At 46.1% G+C, this 10546-nt stretch overlaps 1 long non-coding RNA gene across 1 annotated transcript; it reads right to left on the reverse strand.

Annotated features, from left to right (window-relative positions):
- Window positions 1-3079: 3079 nt before the first annotated feature.
- On the reverse strand, window positions 3080-10224 carry LOC121847450. Its single transcript, XR_006084316.1, has 3 exons — window positions 9915-10224; window positions 3850-4050; window positions 3080-3743 (listed from the first exon to the last, which is right to left on the reverse strand). It is a non-coding gene; the product is annotated as an uncharacterized LOC121847450 (long non-coding RNA).
- Between the last annotated feature and the right edge of the window lie 322 nt (window positions 10225-10546).

Consider the following 10546-nt stretch of genomic DNA (forward strand, 5'->3'; position numbering starts at 1 on the left):
AGACACCCAGCCCGACACCTCGAATCCAGGACTTCACGGACCGAGTACGCCGGACCTCCCTCAATGTCCAGAGGAGGGGGCGGGGTGTCACTGGGTCCACCCTCAGCGAGGGGACCAGGAACCACTGGCCTGTCGAGAGACACTGCTTGGACCATGTTCGTTTGTTGGTGATGTGGACACCAAGGAAGCTCTCAACCTGCTCCACTACAGTCCCGTTGATGAGAATGGGGGCGTGCTCGGTCCTTTTCCTGTAGTCCACAATCATCTCCTTTGTCTTGGTCATGTTGAGGGAGAGGTTGTTGTACTTGCACCACACGGTCAGGTCTCTGACCTCCTCCCAATAGGCTGTCTCATTATTGTCGGTGATTAGGCCTACCACTGTTGTGTCATCAGCAAACTTAATAATGGTGTTGCAGTCGTGCCTGTCCGTGCAGTCATTAGTGAACAGGGAGTACAGGAAGGGACTGAGCACGCACCACTGAGGGGCCCCCGTGTTGAGGATCAGTGTGGCGGATGTGTTGTTACCTACCCTTACCAACTGGGGGCGGCCCATCAGGAAGTCCAGGATCCAGTTGCAGAGGGAGGTGTTTAGTCCCAGGGTCCTTAGCTTATTGATGACCTTTGAGGGCACTATGGTGATGAACGCTGCTGAGCTGTAGTCAAAGAATAGCATTCTCACATAGTTGTTCCTTTTGTCCAGGTGGGAAAGGGCATCATCTGTGGATCTTTGTGGATCTGTTGGTGCGGTATGCAAATTGGAGTGGGTCTAGGGTTTCTGGGATGATGGTGTTGATGTGAGCCATGACCAGCCTTTCAAAGCATTTCATGGCTACAGATGCTAGTGCTACGGGTCGGTGGTCATTTAGGCAGGTTACCTTAGTGTTCTTGGGTACAATCTGATTCCACACTTCAAGATTGCTTCGATCACGTGGATATGCTTGAAACATGTTGGAATTACAGGCTCAGACCAGAAGACATGCATAAAGAGAGCCTCTGTGGTTTGCATGGCCGACGGGAGCCCAGGCAGAGGACGTAGGCGAAAAGCTTTGGAAAACCGGTACACAACATCGAGAATGGTGGTGTTCCCCTAGGAGGGGGAAGGTCTGTGACAAAGTCCACAGAGAGGTGAGACCAGGGTCATTGTGGAACCGGCAGGGGAAGGAGCTTTCCTTAAGGGAGGTGTCTGGGTGTCTTAGACTGAGCACAGATGGAGCAGGAAGAGATGTAAACCTGGACGTCCCCAGCCAAGGTGGGCCACCAGTACTTCTCAGTCAGGCAGGCGATGGTACGGCCTGTCTCAAGATGACCCGACACTAGTGCCGTGTGCGCCCAGGTAAGGAGGCAGTCCTGCACACCCGTGGGCATGTAGGCTCAGTTCTCCGGGCACTGTGCAGGTGCGGGTTCCGTACGCAGGCCCGGTGACGTAGAAGGCCGGGTATGTAGACGTCCGGAGCTGGTGAACTGAATGAGCAGCAGTACCGGGGGAATTCGTGACATTTATCTAATAAATATGTTTATTCATTCACAACTAGGATGTTGCTGGGCTCAGTACAGGCAGTGTGTTCCCCTGTATTCTGACACCAGTAAGAAAGGATGCTAGGCTTAGCAGAGACAGCTCAGGGACGAGTGCAGTGGAGGTAGGTAGAAAACAGAGAGAGAGACACACAGATGAACAGCCTCTTCCCTAATATGTAATAGTAATTAACAATAAGGTAGTGGGGGACACTTGTGATATATAACACAATAATCCTAATTATGTCTACATGTAGACACACTTAAAAACTGCAAATTAGTTCATAATGTGTGTTCCCTAAAATTGTCTAATAACAATTTATTCATTCGCAACTAGGATGATACTTGGCCTAGCACAGACAGTGAACCAGATAATGATGGCCCATCATCAAGTTGAGGAAAGAGAGCATGCAAGAGAAGCAAATGCCCAAGAAAAGTTGAGGAAAAGAGAATCACAGACATGCAGACAGACAGACAGCAAATGACAGACAGACAGACAGAAACAGACAACAGGCAGGCAGGCAGGCAGGCAGGCAGGCAGGCAGAGGCATCAGGCAGGCAGGCAGGCAGGCAGGCAGGCAGGCAGGCAGGCAGGCAGGCAGGCAGAGGCAGGCAGGCAGGCAGGCAGGCAGGCAGGCAGGCAGGCAGGCAGGCAGGCAGGCAGGCAGGCAGGCAGGCAGGCAGGCAGGCAGGCAGGCAGGCAGGCAGGCAGGCAGGCAGGCAGGCAGGCAGAGGCAGGCAGGCAGGCAGGCAGGCAGGCAGGCAGGCAGGCAGGCAGGCAGGCAGGCAGGCAGGCAGGCAGGCAGGCAGGCAGAGGCAGGCAGGCAGGCAGGCAGGCAGGCAGGCAGGCAGGCAGGCAGGCAGACAGACAGGCAGGCAGGCAGGCAGGCAGACAGGCAGGCAGACAGACAGACAGACAGACAGACAGACAGACAGACAGACAGACAGACAGACAGACAGACAGACAGACAGACAGACAGACAGACAGACAGACAGACAGACAGACAGACAGACAGACAGACAGACAGACAGACAGACAGAACAAGGAGAAGCACAAACAGAGAGACAGTGACAACAGAGAAGACGCAGAGACAGCCAGCACAACAGGGAGAAAACAGAAAACGGAGGCACAGTTACAGTGGTGAGTTGTATCTCCAGACACTACCACCTGTGTGTGTAAGTAGTGTGTTTGGGGGGGGTTACAGTCTTGAGTTGTATCTCCAGACACTACCACCTGTGTGTGTAAGTAGTGTGTTTGGGGGGGGGGTTACAGTGGTGAGTGTGACACTTGGGGTAAGTAGTGTGTTTGGGGGGTACAGTGGTGAGTTGTATCAGACACTGGTGAAGTAGTGTGTTTGGGGGGGGTTACAGTGGTGAGTTGTATCTCCAGACACTACCACCTGTGTGTGTAAGGTGAGTTGTGTTGTGGGGGTGTGTTTGGGGGGGTTACAGTGGTGAGTTGTATCTCCAGACACTACCACCTGTGTGTGTAAGTAGTGTGTTTGGGGGGTTACAGTGGTGAGTTGTATCTCCAGACACTTGTGGGGGTGTGTTTGGGGGGGGTTACAGTGCTCTTTCTGTTTTACCCTGAGTGGTAGCGAGCAAACCAGGTTAATGAGTCTGTGTGCATGTGTTTGTTTCCATGAGTGTGTCTGCGTGCTGCCATTTTAGAGGGCGGGGATGTTTGTTAGTTTTAGAATGGGTCATAACTTTGTGCTCATTAGGCAGTAGTATATGTGCTTCTGTGTATGTGCTGTGTCCAAAGCATATGGTGTCATGCCCTCCATATGTGTCTAATGCTCCATGCACAAATAGATTAAACCTACCATTTTACAGCCAAAACTTTGAATGCTGTCCACCACATGCATCAGTTCAGAAGGTAAATATGTAAACCATTACTCATTACAGACACAGTTGGGATGTGTTGTGTATTAAAGAAATATTTAACTTGATTAAAAACATGTTGGTATTTGTTCATATTTTCCATTTACTGTAAGTTGACTAACTACTGACTGCCCATATTAACTGCGGGATGACACCGGCCTCAGGGACAACCACAGGGACGCGGTGCGGGTCCACCGCAGGAACCCAGCACCGCTCCTCTGGGCCATACCCCTCCAGGTCGATGAGGTACTGGAGACGCCCCGCCAAATGCCTCGATTCCAGGACTTCACGGACTGAGTACGCCGGACCTGGGTTCAGCCTCAGCGAGGGGACCAGGCACCACTGGCCTGAGGGGAGAGACATGAAGTTGGGTTAATGTGGTAATCAACAGGGAGTTGTAAATGGTATGTTACCTTATTAACCCTCCTCAGGACTTTAAACGACCCCACAAACCGCAGGCTCAGCTTCCGGCAGTGCAGGCCGAGGGGCAGGCGGAGGGTGGAGAGCCAGACCCGGTCGCCTGGAGAGAAGACAGGTGCCTCACTGTGGTGGCGGTCGGCCTGTTCCTTGTGCTGAAACCACTCGTCCACCGCAGGGGCTTCGGTCTGGCTCGGATGCAAAGGTGCCAGGCCTGGCTGATACCCTAAACACGCACTGGAAAGGAGTGAGGTTAGTGGAGGAGTAGCGGAGGGAATTCTGAGCGTACTCAGCACAAGGTAGAAAATCCACTCACTCCCCCGGCCGGTCCTGACAGTAACACCTCAGGAACCTGCGCACCTCCTGATTAACCCGGAGGTGAGACTAACCATGACCCACAGGCGTTCCATGTGAGACAAGACAGTCCGGGGTTGGTGGTAATGAATCCTGTTCAGTGACGCCTAGAAGGCCGGTGACGTAGACCTCCGGAGCTGGTGAACGGAATTAGCAGGGGGATCCGTGACAACCATATGGAGTGAGATTTGTTTTCTTTGTTCTGTAAGTGTGTCTACCACGATTCGCACGCATATTCAACATAACTAACAAATAAAACTGATCTGTGAATATATAAAAATATTTCATAATTAATACCATAATCAGTGGAAAAATATTTCACAAATATTCACCATAAGTCACAAATAAATCGATGGTCTGTAAATATATTCAACATAGCTCACAAATAAAACTACCATTGGAGCAGATGTAGAACGATTTGTTAGCAAATGTTCAGAAATCCCTAACATTTACAACTATGGAATGTGCATTTTCACATTCAAAAAGTGCTTGTGGATCTGTATTCTGTGTTAAGAGAATGTTGAGAATTTTTTTCCAGCTGTTGATATATTACAATCCACAAATGTGGCCTCAGATGAGTCGGCTATCCATTAATTTGAATAATCCGTGTTACACGTGACGTGCAGAGTGATGACATCACGGCATTCTCATTCAGCCATTTCTTGGGAGAACACTTCCTATCTAGAATAATTAACAACTTCATGATATGTGAGTATAACGTTTATTTATTAAATGAATGATGTTATAATGTTCAACAAATTACTTTCATATGAATGTAAAATTAGATAATTGGGGCATGCAACGCCGAGTGTGTTTTCGAGATCATAGTTGGGCACTACCGCAATATCTAGCAGGTGAAATTGTCAGCTGTTTTGACAAATAACCAACATTAAAATAACTACTGTATGTAGTTGTTCATTCAGGAATGTGTCAATTATGAAGAACCACTCCATTTTAAAATCCTGAATAGGTGATCTAGTTAGCCAGCTAATGAGAAATGTCGCAAATGATCTTCTTTAATCTGTGATTTGTTTGCATGACTGCTTTCGAGGTAAGAATTTTTTACATTATCTGAATTTCTTACATTATTAAAAATGATGAAAAACCTGTTTTCTGCTCCATGTAGGCTTGCTTGCAAGTAATGCCTGGTTTCCAACCATGCAACAGCTTGTTAGCCACTCCCAATGCTTTGGGGCTGTGCTTTGCCCCTTGAGTGCTCTGACTTCTGAGAAATGGTTTACCATTTTATTGTCACTAGAACTCACCACTCAACGTGGGGTGACGTAGCTAGCTAGTTAATAACCAACAACAACTGGAATGCCACACTCCTTTAGCAGCTCTGCAGTCAAGTAAACAAACTCCCAAATTGCTTCCTGATGTGTAAAATAGCTGGACAATAGGGCATTGAGCCTGTCATTGTTCTATTGACTACTATTACAGACCAAACAAAAGATTATATGCCCCCCTCTCTCTTTTCACTCTTTTATCAAGAGTGTTACAGCGACTTATTGAAACCTGGCCTGTGTGTACACTACTAGTGGAAGTTTACAGTAAACCTGTATTATAATTTGTCCTTAATCCAACCTATTATCGATCCTGTGTCACTCTAAAGAAAACTGTTAGAAGTTGTGATGTTGGTGGCACTACTTTTTTAGTGGTCATGACTCATGACACCTAAAGTTACCAGCAAAGTATATTCAAAATCTTTGCTGAAAGAGGTGTTTTTGCTGCGCAAAGACCTGTGGGCAGATTACTTTATTGCATTCTAGGGTTTGTTTCTGGACCAGACCATTGTTTTACAGTTTGATTGCCATGTGTCTGCCTTAAGTGATGAATCTTCAATGGCGGCTGAAGTTCCTGATTTGTTTGAGATTTGGTTAATTAAAGGTTGACTTTTGGCAAAAACGTTAAACTGTATTAAACTGTATAACTGATCAATACACCGTCATACCAGGCCATTTAATGCTTAAAAACAAAACAAATGGACGAAAAAGACATTTGGTTACTGTCACGCCCTGACAGTAGAGAGCCTTTTTATTCTCTATTTTGATTAGGTCGGGGTGTGACTAGGGTGAGTAATCTAGGTTGTTTTATTTCTATGTTGGCCTGGTATGGTTCCCAATCAGAGGCAGCTGTTTAGCGTTGTCTCTGATTGGGGATCATATTTAGGCAGCCATTTCCCCACTGTTTTTTTGTGGGATCTTGTTTATGTGTAATTGCCTGTGAGCATTCCATAGCTTCACGTATTGTTTGCTTATTTTTTTATTGTTTTGTGCGTTTTACGTCAAATTATGTGGAACCCATATCACGCTGCGCTTTGGTCCGAAGCTTCTTACGACAATTGTGACAGTTACAGGATTACCAATCTCTACAGCTTCAATCCAAAAACAAATGATGTACAATGGCATCAACACATACTGTAGGAGTTACTGGCTAGCTAAAGTGGCTAGCTTAGCTAACAAACTAGTTATGTTGGTCGACCAAAATGAGATATCAACAAACCACTAAAGGCACACCAATTTTATTTTTGAATATTGAGAAAGGGGCGGAGTTGGACTGTTTTTTCATGCCCATAGTCGACCTATTAAAAATGCTGGAGGCCATGGCTGAATTCAAACATGAGTTGGTTTCGGGGTGGTTACACATGGCAAACGACAGGTCAAGGCATGCAGGGGTCGATAATCCAGAGTGGTGGGGCAAAGGTACAGTACGGCAGGCTCAGGGTCAAGGACAGGCAGAGTGGACAGGCAGGGGTCAAAAACCAGGAGGGCAAGAAAAAGAGAGACTGGGGGAAAGCAGGAGCTGAGAAAAACTCTGGTTGCCTTGACAAACAAGACGAACTGGCAACAGACAAACAGAGAACACAGGTATAAATACACAGGGAATAATGGGGAAGATGGGCAACACCTGGAGGGGTTGGAGACAATCACAAGGACAGGTGAAACAGATCAGGGCGTGACAGACATGGCCTCCCGAGTGGCGCAGTGGCTAGTAACTGTGCCACTAGAGATTCTGGATTCGATTCCAGGCTCTGTCGCAGCTGGCCGGGGCGGTGCACAATTGGCCCAGGGTCGTCCAGGATAGCGGAGGGTTTGGCCAGCAGGGATGTCCTTGTCCAAACATGCACTAACGACTCCTGTGGCGGGCTGGGCGCAGTGCACGCTGACACGGTCGCCAGGTGTACGGTGTTTCCTCCGACACATTGGTGCGACTGGCTTCCGGGTTACATGGGCATTGTGTCAAGAAGCAGTGTGGCTTGGTTGGGTTGTTTCGGAGGATGCACAGCTATCGACATTCGTCTCTCCCGAGGCCGTACAGGAGTTGCAGCGATGAGACAAGACTGTAACTACCAATTGGATACCATGAAATAAAAGAGATACCTTGACGAGATCCTGAGGCCCATTGTCATGCCATTCATTCGCCGCCTTCCCCTCATGTTTCAGCATGATATGCACGACAACATGTCACAAGGATCTGTACACAATTCCTGGAAGCTGAACATGTCCCAGTTCTTCCATGGCCTGCATACACACCAGATATGTCACCCATTGACCATTTGGGATGCTCTGGATCGACCTGTATGGCAGCGTGTTCCAGTTCCCGCCAATATCCAGCAACTTCGTACAGCCAATGAAGAGGTATGAGACAACATTTCCACAGGCCACAATCAACAGCCTGATCAACTATGCAAAGGAGAAGTGTCGCGCTACATGAGGCAAATGGTGGTCACACCAGATACTGACTGGTTTTCTGATCCACACCCCTACCTTTTTTAAGGTATCTGTGACCAACAGATGCATGTCTGTTTTCCCAATCATGTGAAATCCATCAAAAAGGATCCTAAAACATGCTCATTTGACTGACTTCCTTGTATGAACTTTCACTCAGTCAATCTTTGAAATTGCTGCATATTGTGTTTATATTTTAGTTCAGTGTAACAATGGCGCAATCATTTATGGCTTCTGGGAGTGCTATAAAGTCCAAAGGTTATGGGCAGAGTTAGAAAGTTGGCTGTCAGAAGGTGCATTCAGAAAGTATTCAGACCCCTTGACTTTTTCCACATTTTGTTATGTTACAGCCTTATTATGAAATGTATTAAATTTAAAAAATAAACGGCAATCTACACACAATACACCGTAATGATAAATCGAAAACAGATTTTTTGAAAAAAATATTCAGACCCTTTCTATGAGACTCAAAATTGAACACAGGGACATCTTTGTTTCCACAACTTGATTGGAGTCCAACTGTGGTAAATTCAATTGATTGGACATGATTTGGAAAGGCACATACCTGTTTATATTTTGCTCTGACAGTGCATATCAGAGCAAAAACCAGGCTATGAGGTCGAAGGACTTGTCCATAGAGCTCCGAGACAGGATCATGTCGAGGCACAGATCTGGGGACGGGTACCACAAAATGTCTGCAGCATTGAAGGTCCCAAAGAACACGTTGGCCTCCATCATTCTTTAATGGAAGAAGTTTGGAACAAGTCTAACAGCTATGCCTCTTTCGAGAGCTGGCCACCCAGCCAAATGTTGCAATCGGGGGAAAAGGGCCTTGGTCAGGGAGGTGACCAAGAACCTGATGGTTACTCTGACAGAGCTCCAGAGTTCCTCTGTGAAGATGGGAGAACCTTCCAGAAGGACAACCATCTCTGCAGCACTCCACCAATCAGGCATTTATGGTAGAGTGGCCAGACGGAAGCCACTCCTCAGTAAAAGGCAAATGACAGCCTGCTCGGAGTTTGCCATAAGGCACCTAAAGGACTCTCAGACCATGAGAAACATCGCACCAGCGACTCCTGTGGCGGGCCGGGCTGAGCGCTTACATCCCTAAATATATGTATTCCACCCCACTGGACCACTGGACACATGATGCATAGTGGGTGTGGAAGCAATTCAAAACATGGATATAGCAAAATCACTTTTATTCATATTCATTCGTCACAGTGGTACAAGCAGTGAACATCTGAAATTCATGCTTACCTTTGCTGCGCATGAAACAACTTTTATGGACATTTTGGTAAAGAGCAGTGGTGGAAAAAGTACCCAATTGTCATACTTGAGTAAAAGATACCTTAATAGAAAATGACTTAAGTAAAAGTGAAAGTCACCCAGTAAAATACATCTTGAGTAAAAGTGTAAACGTATTTGGTTTTAAATATACTATAGAATCAAAAGTACATGTAATTGCTAAAATATACTTAAGTATCAAAAGTAAAAGTAGAAATAATTTAGAATACCTTATATTAAGCAAACCATTTTTTTTACAGATAGACAGGGGCACACTCTGGCACTCAGACATAATGAAGCATTTGTGTTTAGTGAGTCCGCCAGATCAGAGGCAGTAGGGATGACCAGGGATGTTCTCTTGATAAGTGTGAATTGGACAATTTTCCTGTCCTGCTAAGCATTCAAAATGTAATGAATACTTTTGGGTGTCAGAGAAAATGTTTACATTATTTTCTTAAGTAATGTAGTTGAGTAAAAGTAGAAGTAGTCAAAAATATAAATTGTAAAGTACAGATACCCCCCAAAAATTACTTATGTAGTACTTTAAAGTATTTTTACATAAGTACTTTACACCATTGGTAAAGAGGGAGGAAGGGACCCTTTAGCATGGACCTAGGAAGCCGACAGACAGGAATTCCCTACACGGAGATACGGAGCTTTCACCCTTTAAAAGCAGGGAATGTTAATGAATATACTTCTCAGATTACGGTATAGAAATCAGAGAATGCTCACCTATTTCTCTAGGAAGTGGTGTAGGTGACATTGAGGAGTTTGTGGCTTTTGGGATAGAGCTGCTTGGTTGAGGCCAGCTAAGAGGGAGACATGCAGATTAATACAAACTCAAAGCATGAAGGGTCACTCACAACTGAAAATGATACATATTACAATTTAAAAACTGATACGGCATCTTGACCTTTTCCTCATCCCCTTTTCCCTCTACTGTTCTGATCTTCAGAAATTGAGACAGTACAGTACATGATGTGCAGTGCAGTGCAGTATGTACATGTCTATAACAAGGAATGATCCCTCTTCTCATTTTACCTGCCAGCGTCTGAAGACTCTGCATGTGGACTGGAATGTGCTGCAGTAGGTAGCGTCTGAGATCTGATTGGATATGTGGCAAAGAGGGCTGTTTCTTTTTGAAATGCAGACCTCGTTTCTGTGATGAGCAGTGACAGGTTGACCAGCAACTGACAATCAAAAGGTAGATGCATTTCTAACAAATTAGACAAATAGAACAATCATGATGGTACTACAGTACTATCCCAAAATAATTTGGCCACCTGTGAACACACGCACACGACACCTACATCAAAACACACCGCGAAACCAACTCATGTTTGAATTCAGACATGGCCGCTAGC

The sequence above is a fragment of the Oncorhynchus tshawytscha genome, linkage group LG01 (genome assembly GCF_018296145.1).
Source record: "Oncorhynchus tshawytscha isolate Ot180627B linkage group LG01, Otsh_v2.0, whole genome shotgun sequence".
In the NCBI taxonomy this organism is placed as follows: Eukaryota; Metazoa; Chordata; class Actinopteri; order Salmoniformes; family Salmonidae; genus Oncorhynchus; species Oncorhynchus tshawytscha.